At 50.7% G+C, this 16,507-nt stretch overlaps 1 long non-coding RNA gene and 1 pseudogene across 1 annotated transcript in view; both read right to left on the reverse strand.

The window, feature by feature from the left end:
• Window positions 1-16,507, reverse strand: part of LOC103270379 — a 72,995-nt gene that overhangs the window by 6,618 nt on the left and 49,870 nt on the right. The gene's annotated exons all lie outside the window — the stretch shown is intronic.
• On the reverse strand, window positions 7,432-8,224 carry LOC103270378 (annotated as a pseudogene).

Consider the following 16,507-nt stretch of genomic DNA (forward strand, 5'->3'; position numbering starts at 1 on the left):
TTTTTTGAGTAGGAGTCTCACTCTGTCGCCCAGGTTGGAGTGCAATGGCATGCTCACGGATACCACAGCCTCAACCTCCTGGGCTCGGGCAATCCTTTCCGTCTTAGCCTTTCAAATAGCGGGAACTACAGGTGTGTACCACCACACCCGGCAAAGTTTTTGATTTATTGTAGAGATGAGGTCTTGCCAAATTGCCCAGGCTGGCTTCAAACCCCTGAGCTCAGGCAATCCTCTTGCCTCCGCCTCCCAAATTGCTGGGATACAGGTGTGAGCCACCATGCTCTGCCATTTTTCTACCTCTCACTCTTACTCCAGAATGAGTATCTCAAGCTTTTGTTTGTGGCTTTTTCCTCCCCCCACTCCCTCCCTCTCTCCTTCCTTCCTTTTTTTTCTTTTCTTTTTTTTTTTTTTTTTTTGCTGACTTTGTAGAAGGAAGTTAGTAGGATCTAATCAAATAACGCACATTGGAGCAAAACCCAGCTCAGGAAACTTCCGGAAGGTCACTAATGGAGACGATCAGTCACAGACTCTTACTTCACCCTTTTCTTAGATTTCTTAGACAGCCCAGGATGCCTCCCGAGCCTTCCTCCTCTTGCCAGCTTCTTGATCTTCTTGGAAGCGCTTTTCTTTTTCTTTTTTTTTTTTTTGAGTTGGAGTCTCACTCCTTTGCCCAGGGTGGAGTGCAGTGGCACACTCCCGGTGATCCTTCCGCCTCAGCCTTTCAAGTAGCTGGAACTACAGGAGCGCACTACCATGCCCGGCTAATTTTTGATTTATTGTAGAGATGAGGGCTCGCCAAGTTGCCCAGGTGGGTCTCGAACTCGCGGGCTCAGGCAATCCACTCACCTCAGCCTCCCAAAGCGCGGGATTATAGGCTGAGCCGCCGAAGCGCTTTTCTGTCTGTGGAATGGGCACCATGGCCCACTCATTGGCCTCTGGGTCTCGATGCATTTATTTTTATGATTCTTATTTTTTGAGAAATACAAAGAGGGTCCCAGAGAAGGCACGGACAGTGCCCAGCATCCGCTCACCCTTGGGCGCTGGCTTCCTGCCCCAGAGGTCCCACCCTGGGCAGAGCCCGCCGCCCATCCTGCCCTCCTTCAGCAGGCCCGTTCCCCTCTCCCCCTCGAATCTGCAGCTGAGCAGCAGATCTCTGGGGCACGAAAAAGAGGGGTGGCCGTAAGCTGTGGCGTGCCTCACCCGGCCTTGTCTAGCTCAGGCCCAGCTACTCCTGGGAACACCACAGACACCGAAACACAGCCAGTCGTTCCTTTGTGGTGTCTTGCTAGCAGGGCCACAGGGGCCCACCTGTCCTTCCAGGGTGCCGGCATAATAAAATGAACGAACATAATTGTTCTGCTTCCTGCAACCTGTCAACAAGCTTATCATGAGCGCCACTGAGATGCTCCAAGTCCCCAGGTAACACAGTTTATGGCGTGGAGAGGACACACACTCATATCACCTGGGAGACAGAGCCTGGAGGCTCCTGGCAGTGTGGGTGGCCACAGACATCCGTGGGCAAGGCTGGACATGCACCAAGAGGCCGGGCGTGGTGGCCCACACCTGTCACCCCAGCACTTTGGAAGGACAAGATGAGAGGATTGCTTGAGGCCAGGAGTTCGAGACCAGCCTGGGCAATGTAGCAAGACCTCGTCTCTACAACAGATCTTTACGTAAGTTAACCAGACATGGTGGCACCTGTACTCCCAGCTACTCTAGAGGAGGCAGAGGTGGGAGGATTGGTTGAGTTCAGGAGTTTGAGGTTATGGTGAGCTGTGGTCTACCACTGCATTCCAGCCTGGGTGACACAATGAGACTTTGTCTCAAAGAACAAAAATAATAAAAATAAATGCATCGAGACCCAGAGGCCAGGGCTGAGCCCAAGACCCTGCATTTGTCCCGACCAGCAGCGTTTCCAAAGGGCTTCCCATTCTCTCTCTCACCCGAGTCTCCCACTGACTGGAAGACGGAATGCTATGATTCCGATCCCTCAGCTGAGGACAGCGATGCCCAGGGAGCGAAGCGGCAGGGTTCAGACCACAGCCCTTTCTTCTTATTCCCACACGTGGCTGGATGTGGATGCTGCTTTTCCCTGAGAGACCAACACTTGATTACTTAAAGATATCCAAGAGTGCTCTGGACAGGGGTCAGCATGTATTTGAATCAGAATCTCCCCATCCTGTTTGCACTCCTGGGACTCAAAAGATGTGGCTTTTATCGCACAGGACGTCTCACTGGTTTTGGTTGTTGTTTAAAAAAAAAATCCACAGGTTCAAGACCAGCCCGGGCAACTTGGCGAGACCTCATCTCTACAATAAAATAAAAATAGCTGGGCGTGGTAGCGTGTGACTATAGTTCCAGCTACTTGGAAAGCTGAGGCAGAAGGATCGCTGGAGCCCAGAAGGTCGATGCTGGGGTGGCCGTGAGCGTGCCACTGCACTCCAGTCTGGGTGTCGGAGTGAGACTCCAACTTCAAAAACAAAGTAAAGATTAAAAATTTAAAAAATTTTAAAAACATCGTGGTAAAATACACATAACACAAACGTACTGTCTTAGTCATCTGTGAGTGTGCAGTTCCGTGGTTAAGCCCACCTGCACTGCTGTGCTGCCGCGGCCACCATCCATCTCCAGAACCTGCTGATCATTCTGAACGGAAACCCTGCCTGCATTCCAAAGCGACTCCCCAACCCGCACTCCCCACCCCGCTCCCTCAGGCCCTGGCGACTCCCATTCTGCTTTGGGTCTCTGTGACTCTGCCTCCGCTAGGTGCTTCACATTAGCGGAACCCAATGCTATCTGTCCTTCCGTGTCTGCTTATTGCACTTAGCACCATGTCCTAAGGGTTCCTCCACGTTGTAGCACGGGTCAGGATCTCCTTCCTTTTTAAGGCCGAACGCTTTCTACTGCAGGTGCACGCCCTATTTGGTTGCTCTTCTTCTTTTTTTTAGCCATAAAATAATGCATCTTGGAACACGACAAGCATGCGCCACCTCACTGCATCCCAGCCTGTGGTATCCGCAGCCTCCCGTGATGATGTGGTGAAAAGACTTGCCCCAGCACGTGGCTTGGTCATGCTTTCTCTCGTCCCACCTCAGCGGACCCCATGGATGAACCACTCCATTACAAAGACGGAAAGCTAGCCGGGCTCGGTGGCTCAGCCTGTCATCCCACGCCTTTGGGAGGCTGAGGTGAGTGGATTGCCTGAGCCTGCAGGTTCGAGACCCGCCTGGGCAACTTGGTGAGACAATAAATCAAAAAATGAGCCGGGCGTGGTAGCATCCGCCTGTAGTTCCGGCTACTCGGAAGGCTGAGGCGGAAGGATCGCCGGAGCCCAGCAGGTGGAGGCTGCGGTGGCCGGGAGCGGCCACTGCACTCCAGTCTGGGCAACGGAGTGAGACTCCAACCCCCCAAAAAAAACCAAAGACAGAAAGCTAGCCCAGAGCACTCGCTCCAACTCACCTGATGGCGAGAGAGCTGGGCCTGCCCACTCCCCTGTACTCAAAGGGCCCCACAACTTCTAAACACCGACTCCCACCAGCTTTGCAAGTACCACCTGACTCCAAACATGACAGAAGACAGGCTAATATGTCAGGGAAGCAGTTTGCACTTTAAGTCCAGGCTCTGGATGGACTTTTTAGTAGATACGAGCAGAAGAGTTTGTGGGCCTTCCAAGGGGCAGGCTGATGGGCGGCTGCTGCTTCTTCCGTGGTCTCATTCCATCAGGTGAGTCACCCCTGGCAGGAGCTGGGGGGTCACTATTCCAACGTCACCCACAAGGAGACTCAAAGCACTTAAGAGTCTCGCTCACATTCCCGTGCCTGGGGAGTGAGGGGTGAGACAAGAGGTTCCATGCTCCTTCCTACATACACGCTGTCCCTGGAATCTGGGACTGTGGGCTAAGGAAGCCTGCCGGGAGCCGGGTCTGTTCTGTGTCACAGCACATGAGAGGCGGAAGGTTGATATGAACCCAGAGAACCTTGTGTCAGAATTCCACAGGGCAGGGGCGGGGTGGGGGGCGTACAGAGGGCTGGGCCTAGAGACAAAGCCAAGTGTGGGAAAGAGGGGCATGTGTGTGCACATTTGCATGTGCGTGTGCCGCATGCGTATGTGCATATATGTGCTCCTGAGAATGTCGTGTTATATGCATGCGCCCCGCCTTAGATGGATGGACCTATAGACAGCTTTCGCTTTTTAGAAACTGTGTACCATGATAAAGAAGAAACCTGAATGCATGACAGCAGTTCTTGACATCTTGGGAGTGGGAGGGGGGGTCATGGATTCCCTGGAGACCCTGTAGAGCACTGTGGACGCCCCGCCCTTACAAACTCACACTCAACTGATTGCTCATCAACTCAAAGATTCTCTGGCCCTCTGGAGTCCTCCCACGGCCCCGGATTCAGAGCCTGTAGACTGGACCGCCAGGTCCAAAGTCACTACGGCAACTGTCCGGCCCCTGGTGGCCGCCATGCCCAGGTTCTGGCAACATGCAGGCACGTCCGATCAGCCACGGACATTTCCAGGCTGACGACCTGGCTTTTGGCCACAGTTTGAAGGCCCTGGTGGCAAGGAGGCCTGGCTGTGTTTGCTAAAGGGAAAGTCCCAGGCAAGAAAGAAGGTGCCTGCCGTTCAAAGCCCATCAGAGTCCTACTTTCTAAAGCCTCGTTACGTCTGGAAAAGCAAACCCCATCTCCCCCCCTCACCAAAAGAGTCCAGCCTCGTCTCAAGTGTTGGGTTTTCGTGTCATCATTTATGAAATGCATATGTGGAGTTCGTTTTATTTTATGATCACTTTAAAAAATATGTGTGAGTGGCACAAAGTTAGTTTCCTAGAGGGGAAATCCTATTTATGACTCTGAGCCCACAGGAAATCCGGGCTTGACTTCTTGTTTATTTATTTTTGAGTTGGAGTCTCACTCTGGCGCCCGGGCTGGAGTGCAGTGGCACGTTCCCGGCCACCGCAGCCTCCACCTGCTGGGCTCCGGCGATCCTTCCGCCTCAGCCTTCCGAGTAGCTGGAACTACAGGCGGGCACCACCACGCCCGGCTGATTTTTGATTTACTGTAGAAACGAGATCTCGCCAAGTTGCCCGGGCGGGTCTCGAACCCGCGGGCTCAGGCAATCCACTCGCCTCTGCCTCCCAAAGGGCTGGGATGACAGGCGGAGCTTCTAAGAGGTCGACTTGAGGCTCCCGGGCAGGACCCGGGGATGTGGCTTCTAGCCTCGCTCTGCCCTCTAGTGGCAGTAGGGAGCCACGCCAGGCACATCACCTGGGTGGTTTCCACCTTCCCCTCCTGTACTGAGACCACTTCCGTTCTTTCCAGATCCAATTCCACGGAATTCCGTGTGCTCCTTCCGTTCTGCACATGTGCATGAGTGCACACACACCACACACACGCACACGCACCTCATGCTAGCTTGATAAGCTCAGCCAACGCCCCGGTCAACCGTTTTGGTCCATAGACAGCTTCTGGTTGACCAGGTTGCTATCAATCGAAACTTCTGGAAAGGATCTAAAACAACTGGCACGGTTTTAAGTAAAACTCCTAAAAGAAAAACACCATCTCTTCTGAGCCCGGCAGAAGCTTATATGCACCGAGCAGGGGAACTGCACCCCCCATTCCCGTCCACAGTGCTTTCACCACAGGAGGGGGACGCGGGGACGCGTGTCTGTCTTCAGCACTGGTGAGGACCCCCGAGTAACAGAGGACCCAGGCTCTGGAACGATGGAATTGCCCCTGTGAGTCCATCAATCACTGCCAACCCATCCAAGGAGGACAGACCCAGGCAAGCCAAAGCTCTCTCCAACAGCACCATGTGACAAGGACGTGCTCACAGGGGCTGAAGCCTTTACAAGGCCCCAACAGAGCACACTGACCCTTCCCGGCTTCGTGAACTTGCTGGGAGGAAAGGCAGAGGAAGAGGTGACACAATTAGATCTAATTTGGTCCTCTTAAAGACCTGCTTATGCAAATGGTGGCCTCTAGATTTGCTTCTCAGCACAGCTGTGGCAATCCTGTGCCCCGTCCTTTCCCAGACTCTGCGGTTTGTCAAACAGCTAATGGCTTTCAACTCCTCTGTGTCCCTTGCACCCTCGAGGTAAGTCACAGCGAAGTCAGACCATCAAGGAGATTTCTCCTGGTTTGCAGTGCAAGATGGCAGAGTTTTGTCTCTGCAGAGAAGGGGGAGAAAGGAAAGAGTTCGGTGTGTTGGCTTGGCAGTTCACGGGCACACGCCACCATGCTCAGCTAATTTTTATTGATTTGTTGTAGAGATGAGGGTTCGCAAAGTTGTCCAGGCTGGTCTTGAACCCGTGGGCTCAGGCAATCTCCCGGTACCTCCCCAGACCCACTGAATCCCGCGTGAGGTTGCAGTCTGAGGAGCTCTGCTGTGGTGAGGCAGTGTGGCCTCTGTATCAGTGGTCTCCAAATTCCTCATCCCCATCTTGGGGTCAGGTCGCCCGTTTGACTTGCTCTGACCCAGGAGCTGCGAGTGAAAGCAACACAGGCCATCCCCGGGCAGAAGCCGTCGAACACCCATGGGAGCTTCACTACGTGCACCCCTTGCCAGAGTGACCAGCAATGCTCCAGCCAGGGAGGACTCCACCACCCTGGGTCCTCGCCTAAGGACAGAAACCATCTGGGAGCAGGGTCCCCACCCAGAAAACTTTATTTCCCTGGTTCGGGGGTGATGCCAAAAGGCTGGGAAGACAGCCTGGTTCAGCAGAAGCCAGTAGCCAGACCTCTCGGTGGATGAGTTGGTCAACCCTCTGACTTCACTGAACTGACGACTGCCAACCATCACCATGGTGCTCTGGCCACGTGCCAAGGACCGTGCCAGGCACAGGGAACACAGGGACGAGCGGGACAGTCCCTGCCCTCGAGGAGCCCTTAGCAGGGCGACAGGCGGTGACAGCACTATGTGAGGGACATGCCCAACACATGGCAGGCGCCATGCTAGGCTCTGGGGGAGCAGGCCTGAGGTGGGACGGGGTCCCCGCGTTCATGGAGTTTATGGTTTAGGAAGGAGTTGTGCTGCATGCTGACGATGGGGTGGCCCAGGGGTGCAGCCACTGCCGAGATGTGACCCGGTGGGAGCGACAGAGGTCGCAGAGGGCGATGAACTCCAGGACGACTCATCCGGCACCTGTGGAGGGCCTCACGCCCACACCCGCAAGCTGGGGAGTGCAGAGGACCCCCGGCCACCGGGAGGTGGGAACGCCACTGCAGGAGACAGGAGGACCACCACCGTGAACAGCCCTGTGCGGGCAGAGCGTGTGAGGAACGCTGGAGGTGCAGCCCTTTTCGAGATCCTGAGGAAGGAAGGATAATCCCGCTGCAAGATGCATCCCGGAGGGAGGAGGTGGATGTTGGACATTCCTTCTTTTTGAAGAAGAAGAATTTTGATTATTGTTATGGACAGAACACAGTGCATTTAGCCCAGCTTAGTGGCAAGTTCTTTAGCCTTTGCTTTCTCCAGCTCAGCAATGCAAGCCACAGACTTTGGACCGAGGACGTTGCCACCCCAGTGACAGTGGAGCTCATCGTGTCTGTCTTGGTCATTGGTCCCGATGGCTTCCATCAGCTTAGCCAAGCTCCTTTGCCTTCCGAGCTAACCTGTGTGAAGGCAACAGTGGGGCGGGTCTTCCTGGGGACTACATGCCCCAGCCTTGTCTTTGATACCGTAGGAAGGGACCCCCATTTTATTGCACAGGGTGGGCAGAAAGACAGCCAGCTCGACAGACTCCACAGCCTGCATGCTCACCACCAGCTGAGCCTCCTTGTTCTCCACCAAGGTGGTAACCATGTAGACCCCTGCCCGACGGACAGGTGTCCTCTGGATGGGGACATCCCCTTCGCCGGAAGCTTTCTTCTCAGCCCAGGAAGACATCTCTGCGTCTTCTCTTGCTTGTCCTTGTAGGCCAGCTCAAGCAGCCTGGCGCTCCTCAAGCTGGCTGGCGTGCCAAGGCCTGGGTGAACTGGTTGGTGGCAGAAGGGGATTTGAGCTGTTCAAACTGGAGAATGGCTCTTTGCGGCTGCAACCGGATGTAGCCAGGGCATTTGGCAAGGTGGGTGAGGTCCCTTTGAGGCTGGGCGTCCTGTCTGATGCCAAAGTTCTTAGGTCTCTTCTCAAAGAGAGGGCCCGCCCCCTCCTTGGCCCCCTGCTTCTTCACGACCCCAGGGTCCGGAGCCACCTTCTTCCCTTTGGCCTGCTTTCCTTTGGGCATCTTGGGGGGCTAGAGGGAGACAGCTGGACTAGAAACTTCCTAATGGGTGGGCGTGAGGGCAGGAAGGGCCCGTTCCAAGCAGAGAAAATTCCACAACCAAATGTATGGAGGGAGGGCGGGAGGCCATGTGGCAGATTTGAGGAGTGTCGGAGGGTCTGGAGGGACGGCGGGGACAGCAAGCCAGGGTGGGACTGAGGGCCAACAGAAAGGTGGTCTGGGACCAGGGTGAGCACCCTCTTCCCCCTCCCTCCCTCAGAGGGGTCCCTGGCACTAAACCGCGGGAAAGGACAGAAGCGGAGCTGGAGGGAGAGGCCTTTGCAGGCGTTAAGCTCCTGACCTATGTCCATGTACCCCATGCCAGGTCACCCGGCTACATGCTCTCTGTTCTCCTTGCAATCTCAGGGGCCCGAGGGAGCACTTCTCAAGATTAGAGGAGCCCCTCGAACACAGGCAAAGACGGCAGGTGTCTCAGACGCCCACCTTAAGATGGCGGGTGCCTCGGAGGCCCACCTGCTGACCCGCAGCGGGGTCTGTGAGGCTGACTGAGCTCGGGGGGGACCTCGGGGAAGGAGGTGGTCGCTGTTTGTTTCCCCATTCCTTCCTTGTGATCGCTTGGCCCTGCACCTCACGAACTCTGAGCCCCGTTTCCCGAGTGCAAGAGGAATTGGTCAGGGCCGACTATGGACTCCTCAGGCCAGGATGGGGGACAGAGCTCCGGGTCATGCGACTGCAGTGCGCCACCGCCCGTTTGCGCTGGCTGGCCTGGTGCTGCCTCTGTCTATAAGACACTTTACATCTGTCATGCACTCAAGGACTGCTGGTTTCTTGGGATTTTATCTTTCCTTTGAGGTCTGCCGGTTTTGAAAAACAATTCAAACAACGTTCCCTCTCCGAGTTTTTCCTTTCATGGCTTTCAGTTTCGGGACACATGGATCTCTCTCTCTCTCTCCCTCTCTGTGTGTATCTCTGAGGGGTTGTAATCTGCTTTTTTCATATCTGCAATCAATTAGCTACAACCTCTGTTTTTGTTGTATGTCTAGCATTTAGTACACAAAGGAAACCACTTTTCACTTTTCAGAGAAAGCCAAGGACACCGGGTTTCACCTTGGGGATGAAATGCAGATTTCATTAACAGGAAAGATCCTTCATTCCAAAAGGTTGAATAGAAAAGAACTTCAAGCAAAACGCTGGCTACTTAAATTGAGCGCACTGAATTCAATAAGGCAAAGAGACTTCTCCGAGCGCCATCGTTCCTCGTTTATAGATGAATCTGAGAGATTCAGAGCTGCTGGAAAGATGAGTCCCAGTTTGGACTGTGGACAGAGTGGCCAACAGTCCTGGTCTGCCAGGCCTGGGGGTTTCTCTGCATGCAGAACTTCTGGAGCTAAAGCTAGTAGAGCCTTGGGCAAGCTGCGAGGGCCGGCCCCCCTAACTGGAGAACAGTTAAAGAAATGTACGTCTACGGAGTCACAAGCACCAGGCGATGTGCTTCACCCACCTGGGCCTCAGTTTCCTGAGCTGCAAGATGGAAAAGCCTGCCCTCCTGCTCACTCCCTCTCTTCCGGCCGTGTCTTCCAGAGCCTTTTCTAAACCGAGCTGCTTTTTGGTTCAGCGAACCATGTTAAACTGAGATGTAGTTCACATACATTTCATCCCTTTAAGGTTTACGACTGAGCGGCTTTGCACAGACTTTCCGGGTGAGGCCACCTTCACTGTTTCTTCTCATTCTTTTTTGTTTCTGTTCCTCAGTCTGAACAATCTCAGTGGGTGGTCTTACAAGTTTCCTCATTCTTTTTACCGCCAAACAGCCCTTCTAGTGATTTCTTAAGTTATTGCACCTTTGAATTTCTTTTTTAAAAAAATGCCGTCTCCTCATTGATATTCTTTTTGGTGAGATGTTGCTCTCGTATTTTCCTTTGATTCTTTAGACATAGTCTCCTTTGGTTCTTGTTGCATGTTTATAATAGCTGATTTAAAGTCTTTGTCCAGTAAGTCACACGTTCACATTTCTTTGTCCCATAATATTTTCCTGAAAACCGGATGTCTTAAGTGCTATAATGTGACTTCTCTGGAAATCAGCTTACCCGTCCCACCACCCCCCAGCGGTGTTATAGTTGCTGCTGCCGCCTGTGTGTGCATTTAGTGACTTTCTTGGACTAATTCTGCAACGTGTGTGTCCTCTTTCGGGTGTGGCCACTGGTCTTGGTTTAGCAAATAGCAGTTAATGCCTGGACACCAAGTTCCTTAAACGCCTTGAAGGAAGAAGTCTCTGGCACTTCTTGGTGTGTTGGGAAACACAACCTTCAGTGCCATGGCAGTTCTCAGCTCCGCCTTCTCTGTGTCTCTCTGCTTGCAAGGGGGGCGGGGGGGGGGCCTCAAGGTCAGCACAGGTGAGAGGCGGGGGCCTTCTCAGGCACAAACACGTCTCAGTGTGCTTATCCACTTCCCAGGTGAAGGGCATTTGGTTTCCACCTTCTGGCTGTTGGGAATGAAGCCACTGTAAACATTTGGGAGTAGGCTTTTGTGCCAACACAAGCCTTATTTCTCTTAGGTGAAAGTCCAGGAGTGGAACTTCTGGATCACAGTAGGCAAATGGATCTTCAACTTGAAAAAAAGTTTCCAGACGGTTCTCCAAACTGACCGAACCCTTTCACGCCCCCACTGGCAACGCATGAGGCTTCCCAACGCTCTGCATTGTAGCTGGCGCTTGGTAGCATCACCATTTAACTCTGTCGTTCTAACTGGTGCAGGGTTGTATCTCCACGTGGTTTTCATTCGCACTTCCCTAACAATAACGATGTCGGGCACCTGTTAATGTTCTTTGCCTTCTCCATGTCTGAAGTTCTGGTGAAGTGTCTGTTTAAATCTTTTGCCCGTTTTTTAAACTTTCACTGTTGAATTTTGAGGGTTCTCAAAATACATTCCAAAGTTATGTTCTGACTTCAGATATGTGACCCCTGCCTCAAGACCCTGGTATGATCCCATTTGAATGTCTTAGTTCTGTGCCTGTAGCATATGTTTTATATCTTATATAGTCTCTCCATAGTGTCACACACACACACACACACACACACACACACATACCTCTTAAAGCATCTTTTCAGTTTAGTTCCACAAACTGTCACCTTACTCAGGTATTAGACAAAGTACCTAAGAACTGAATTGGCTAGCATACGGTCTCTGTGCATGAGGAACTTTCAGCTTTAAGAAATGGGGTTTATATCTGGATTGAAGTCAAAAATGCATAACATACATATGATTGGATTAAACTGAGAAATGCGTAAGAATCACTACATGTACTCCATCACCTTTTTGAGTATAAAATCATTTTCTCAGACTAACAATGAACACATTTTCATTGTGATTTTACAAAGGTCATTCATTATCATTAGCCAATCCCTTCTTTATTAATAGTCAAAAATGTTTCTCAACACAGCCCTTGCCTAAAGTAGCATATGTTTCTGAGAGAATGAAATTTGCATTAGAATATTTCTGCTGCAGTTTAAAATGGATACCCCTGTACTCTGAGCATATGAAATGTGATGAAAGACAAGTTCAAAGACAACAAAGTAAAACTGCTCTGTGTACAGCACGCACCCTTTCCCGGCCCAGCGGTGGTGTCTATAGGACAGCCCTGAGGAATGTTTTTTCTTACCTGTAATTTGACTTTTTATCTGCAGAACTGCTGGCAGAATCTTCTCGAATACAGAGAAAATTAACTTTTCAACAGTATCTTAAAAAGCAATCACAATTTCTTAAAATCCTCCTACGTCAAGTTTAAAAAATGAGACTTAGCAACTTTATTGTTTTTTAATTCACTGATTAAGACAATAAAAGTTGTGCTCATTTCAATATTAAGAAATTAAAACCTCTCTTGGGACTTTCTCTGCCCTGGGGCAGGTTACATCTGTCAGCTGCAAACAGGCTGGCCAGCTTGCGAGCAGAAATTCTCCCACGGGCTGCGATATGTAAAACCTTACACTATATGGGCTAGGGCTAAGAATTAAATTATTGTTTTTTTAATTATTATCAGAGGAAACTAAAAATAGGACTGAAAATGTAAGCTATACGAGAAAATGCACTTCAGATATAGTTTGCTCACACGTTTAAGAATACACGGCAATGCTAAAGAAAAAGAGAAAGGAAGCTTTTGTCTGTTTCTTGTAAAGCTCAAAAATGCCACAGTGTGAATACGCGGAAGCCAGCCCACAGAAGGCTGTTTCCCTGTGATACTGGCAGTGTGACGTCTAGAAGCTGCTGGTGACAGCATGCATGGCTTTCTAGAAGTTTTAGGCAACGGCCTCTCAACTTCTAAGCAGGCATCCTTGGAGGACTCCGGCCTCTTCGGTTCTTCTAATTGCCAAGACAACAACAAAGAGAAAATATAAAACCTGAGTAGAGAAAAGATTTGGGCGGCGGGGGGGGGGGACTCTCATTCAGGCTGTTTAAGCTTCTTAGCAATGAAGTACAGTCAGGGTTTATTTTTAAAAAGGGGAGAGAGGGAAGGGAGCAAGAAAGAAAGAGGGTGGAAAAAGAATCCAAAATAGGCCATAGGTGTTCTTTGCCAAAGCACAATTTTCATTTTCTTCAAGGCTCAGAACCAGTGGAAGAACTGGAACTCCCTCAAGAGAAGTTAGCAGGAACATAAGCTAATTATACAATTTAAATTTGCATATAATTGGCATGCTTTCCAGTTAAGACAATAAAAATCTCTGTTAACTGGAGTTCGACAATGGCACGCTATACTTAAAGCAGCACTTTGTATCTCCAAGTCTCAAAAATTCCTTACAATATCTCTGGGAGTTCCAAGTAGATCATGTTTGTATAGAGGCTGGTGATGAGAGAGCTCTATGTCTGGTTCTACCAAACCACGTGACCTTGAGCATCTGACCTTGAGGTTTGGCCTTCTCTTCTGGAAAATGGGGGTAAGATACCGACTTCTCAGTGCTGCTTTGAGAAAGATGAAATCCTGTGTATGAAATAACCTATGTGGTGAATTCTAATTCAGCAGCACTGCTGTGTTAGTTATTTTTGTGGATGTGACACAGCGTCACACTGAGAGGATGAGGAGGTGGTGGGGAGCGCGCCCAGGGAAGGTGGGCCTGCCGAGACCCTGACTCAGGGCAGCCTCTTGTCCCGCTTCCCATTCTCCACCAACACATGCCAACAAGACACTTGGTTTTTCACGTCGCCTACAGTCTGTGTCCTTTGAAGACCTGGTCTGTGGCTAGGCTTTCCACACAAGACTGATGGTGGCACTTGGTCAAGTGGTCCTACCCCTTGTGTCTACATTTTGACTGTCACAAAACTCACAGCAACGGATGAGACCAGTGCCACCATAAGGGAGGAAGACCCTGGACACAGGCCTTGGGGGATCATCTTTTTCCTTTGACTTATTTAATGAAAAAAATCTCTCTCTCTCTCTCTCTCTCTCTCTCTCTCTCTCTCTCTCTCTCACTCTCAGACAAAGTCTTGCTCTGTCACCCTGGCAGGAGTGCAGTGGCACGGTCATACCTCACTGTATCTTCGAACTCCTGGGCTTCTGGCAACACTCAGATTCTCCCTCTTCAGCCTCCCCGGTAGCTGGAACCACAGGCGTGTGCCACCACGCCCGGCTAATTTTCCATTTTTAATTTTTTGTAGAGACACGGTCTTGCTACGTTGCCTAGGCTCGTCTTGTACTCCTGGCCTCAAGCAGTCCTCCCACCTCAGCCTCCCAAAGTGCTAGGATGACAGGCGTGAGATACTACACCTGACCTCTATGAAGAAATATCTTGATGGATATCTATTAACTAGAGCCAAGTGAAAACCCAGTATTTCTGGGAGATAAGGAATAGAATGTGTATGACGGGGAGAGGCCGTGGGGAGGGGCTTGGAGCTGACACTGCTTGGGCTTTACTCTGTGCCAGGCCCTGCCCTGTGTGCTCCCACACATTCTCTTCTCGGAGCCCCGTTAGTGAAGGCAGTACTGTCACTTCTGTTTTGGCAAGAAGGATACTCAGCACAGAGAAGAGGGGGCAGGATTGGAACCCAGGCGGTCTACTAGGTTCTCAACCGCTCACTAAAGCCGCCTTCTTCACTAAAAAGTATCCCGTGTCCACTGGGACAAGATTCCGCGCTCACGTTATCTATCTCCTTTCTTATGAGGGGAGAGATTCACTTCATTTAAAAACAAAGGGCCAACAAGCATACGGAAAAAATGCCTGACATCACTCATTGTCAGAGAAGTGCAGATTTAAGCCATAATGAGACATCATCTTACACCAGTCAGAATGGCTATTATGAAGAAGTCAAAAAATAACAGATGTTGGCAAGGATGCCGGGAACAGGGAATGCTCATACACTGTTGGTGGGAATGTAAATCAGTTACAACCTCTATGGAAAGCACTATGGAGATTTCTCGAAGAACTAAAAATAGAACCACCATCCGATCCAGCAATCCCACTACTGGGTATCTGCCCAAAGAAAAAGAAATGGTCATATCACAAAGATACCTGCATGCATATGTTTATCACAGCACTAGGCTCAATATCAAAGGTACGGAATAAAACCTAAGTGTCCATCTGTCAGCCTAAGTACCCATCGATGAATGCTTGGCTAAAGAAAATGCGGTATACAGATAGATATGCATATACACAGTGGAATCCTGCGTATTGAATACATATGTGTGTATATAGATATACACATGTACAATAGATACTGTGTGTATGTGTGTGTGTGTATGTATGGGGAACCCTCCCCAAATGGAATTTATTTATAAAAAAACATGCATTTATTCTTACATATTTAAACTTCATCACCTTCAAAGTGCTCTCCGTTTGATGCAATACGCCTATCGAGACGCTGTTTCCACGGCTCAAGACAGCTTTTGAATTTGTCGATTTTGATGCCTTTGAGTGCTTCTGCTGTTTTTTGTTTTACCTCTTCCACAACGGCAAAATGTTTCCCTTTGAGAACTTTTTTCATTCAGGGGGAGAAAAAAGTCGCTCGGGGCAAGATTGGGTAACTCGGGAGGACGGGGCACCAGAGTCAGGCCATTTTGGGCCAGAAACTGTGGGACACTCGGCACGGTGTGGGCAGGTGCGTGGTCATGGCGGAAGAACCAATCGCCTGTCTGCCACAACTTGGGACGTTGCTTCCACCGTGCAGCCTCTCCCAACACTGCTGGCTGGTACACTGATGCTGAGGAGTTCCCAGAACACTCACCTGGCAGAAGAAGCCTGGACTACAAGGGGCCTGCCCTCCCAAAAGATAATTCTGGTTTTGGGGGGGTCCACCCCCATACATATACACAAGACTATTCAGCCATAACAAAGACTAAAATCACGTCTTCTGCAGCAACATGATGGAACCGGAGGTCACTATGTTAAATGAAACAACTCAGAAACAGAGTCAAATACCGCACTTCAAAGTGGGAGCGAAATAATCATCCACATGAGCACAGACTGTGGAGCAACCATTACGGGTGCCTTGGGAGTCTGGGAGGGGTGAGGGATGAGGAATGACTCCGTGGGCACAACGGACACTATTCAGGTGATGGGTTCACTAAAAGCCCAGACGTCGCCATTGCACAACCCGTCCCGGTCACAGAACTGCACTCGTCCCCGTTAGACGTACACAAATTGGAAAGAATCAAAACCTGGTTGTGTTTTCTGTGACACATTCCTCTTCCGCGAAGGTGTGAAATGAGACTGGCGCTAGTGATGCTGCTGAGAACCTTGACCTTTGCACGTCTCCTTGAAGAGATGTGGCCCTTTCCCCCAGCCTGTGTCCCCCCAGCAAGCGAGTTCTGTCTGTGACCACATGGTTTCCCTGCTGTGCTCCTGATCTCATGACACCCTTGAAACAAAGTCAAAATCTGGGGTAGAAGCTTGTCAGCTTGCCGAGCTTTTAATGGAAAGTCTAAGAAGTTTACATCTATTGGTTGGTCTTTGCAATCCAATTGATCCACTTGAAGGGTCTGGGCATGGCCAGCGTAGATGAAAGATTTGAGTGACCCTGACAAAATTCTCAGAATGGAAACCTGGTCAAGCTTCAGAATGCAGTTACCATAGGAGGCAGAGTAGGTATTAAACAGATAAAAATATACTGAGGCTGGGCTCGGTGGCTCAGCCTGTCATCCCAGCACTTTGGGAGGCCGAAGCAAGTGGATTGCCTGCGCCCACGAGTTCGAGACCAGCCCGGGCAACTTGGCGAGACCTCATCTCTACAATAGATAAAAACTTAGCTGGGCATGGTAGCACATGCCTGTAGTTCTGGCTACTTGGAAGGCTGAGGCAGAAG

This window comes from Carlito syrichta, unplaced genomic scaffold (genome assembly GCF_000164805.1).
Source record: "Carlito syrichta isolate Samal-C Ts95f unplaced genomic scaffold, Tarsius_syrichta-2.0.1 Scaffold309820, whole genome shotgun sequence".
Lineage (NCBI taxonomy): Eukaryota > Metazoa > Chordata > Mammalia > Primates > Tarsiidae > Carlito > Carlito syrichta.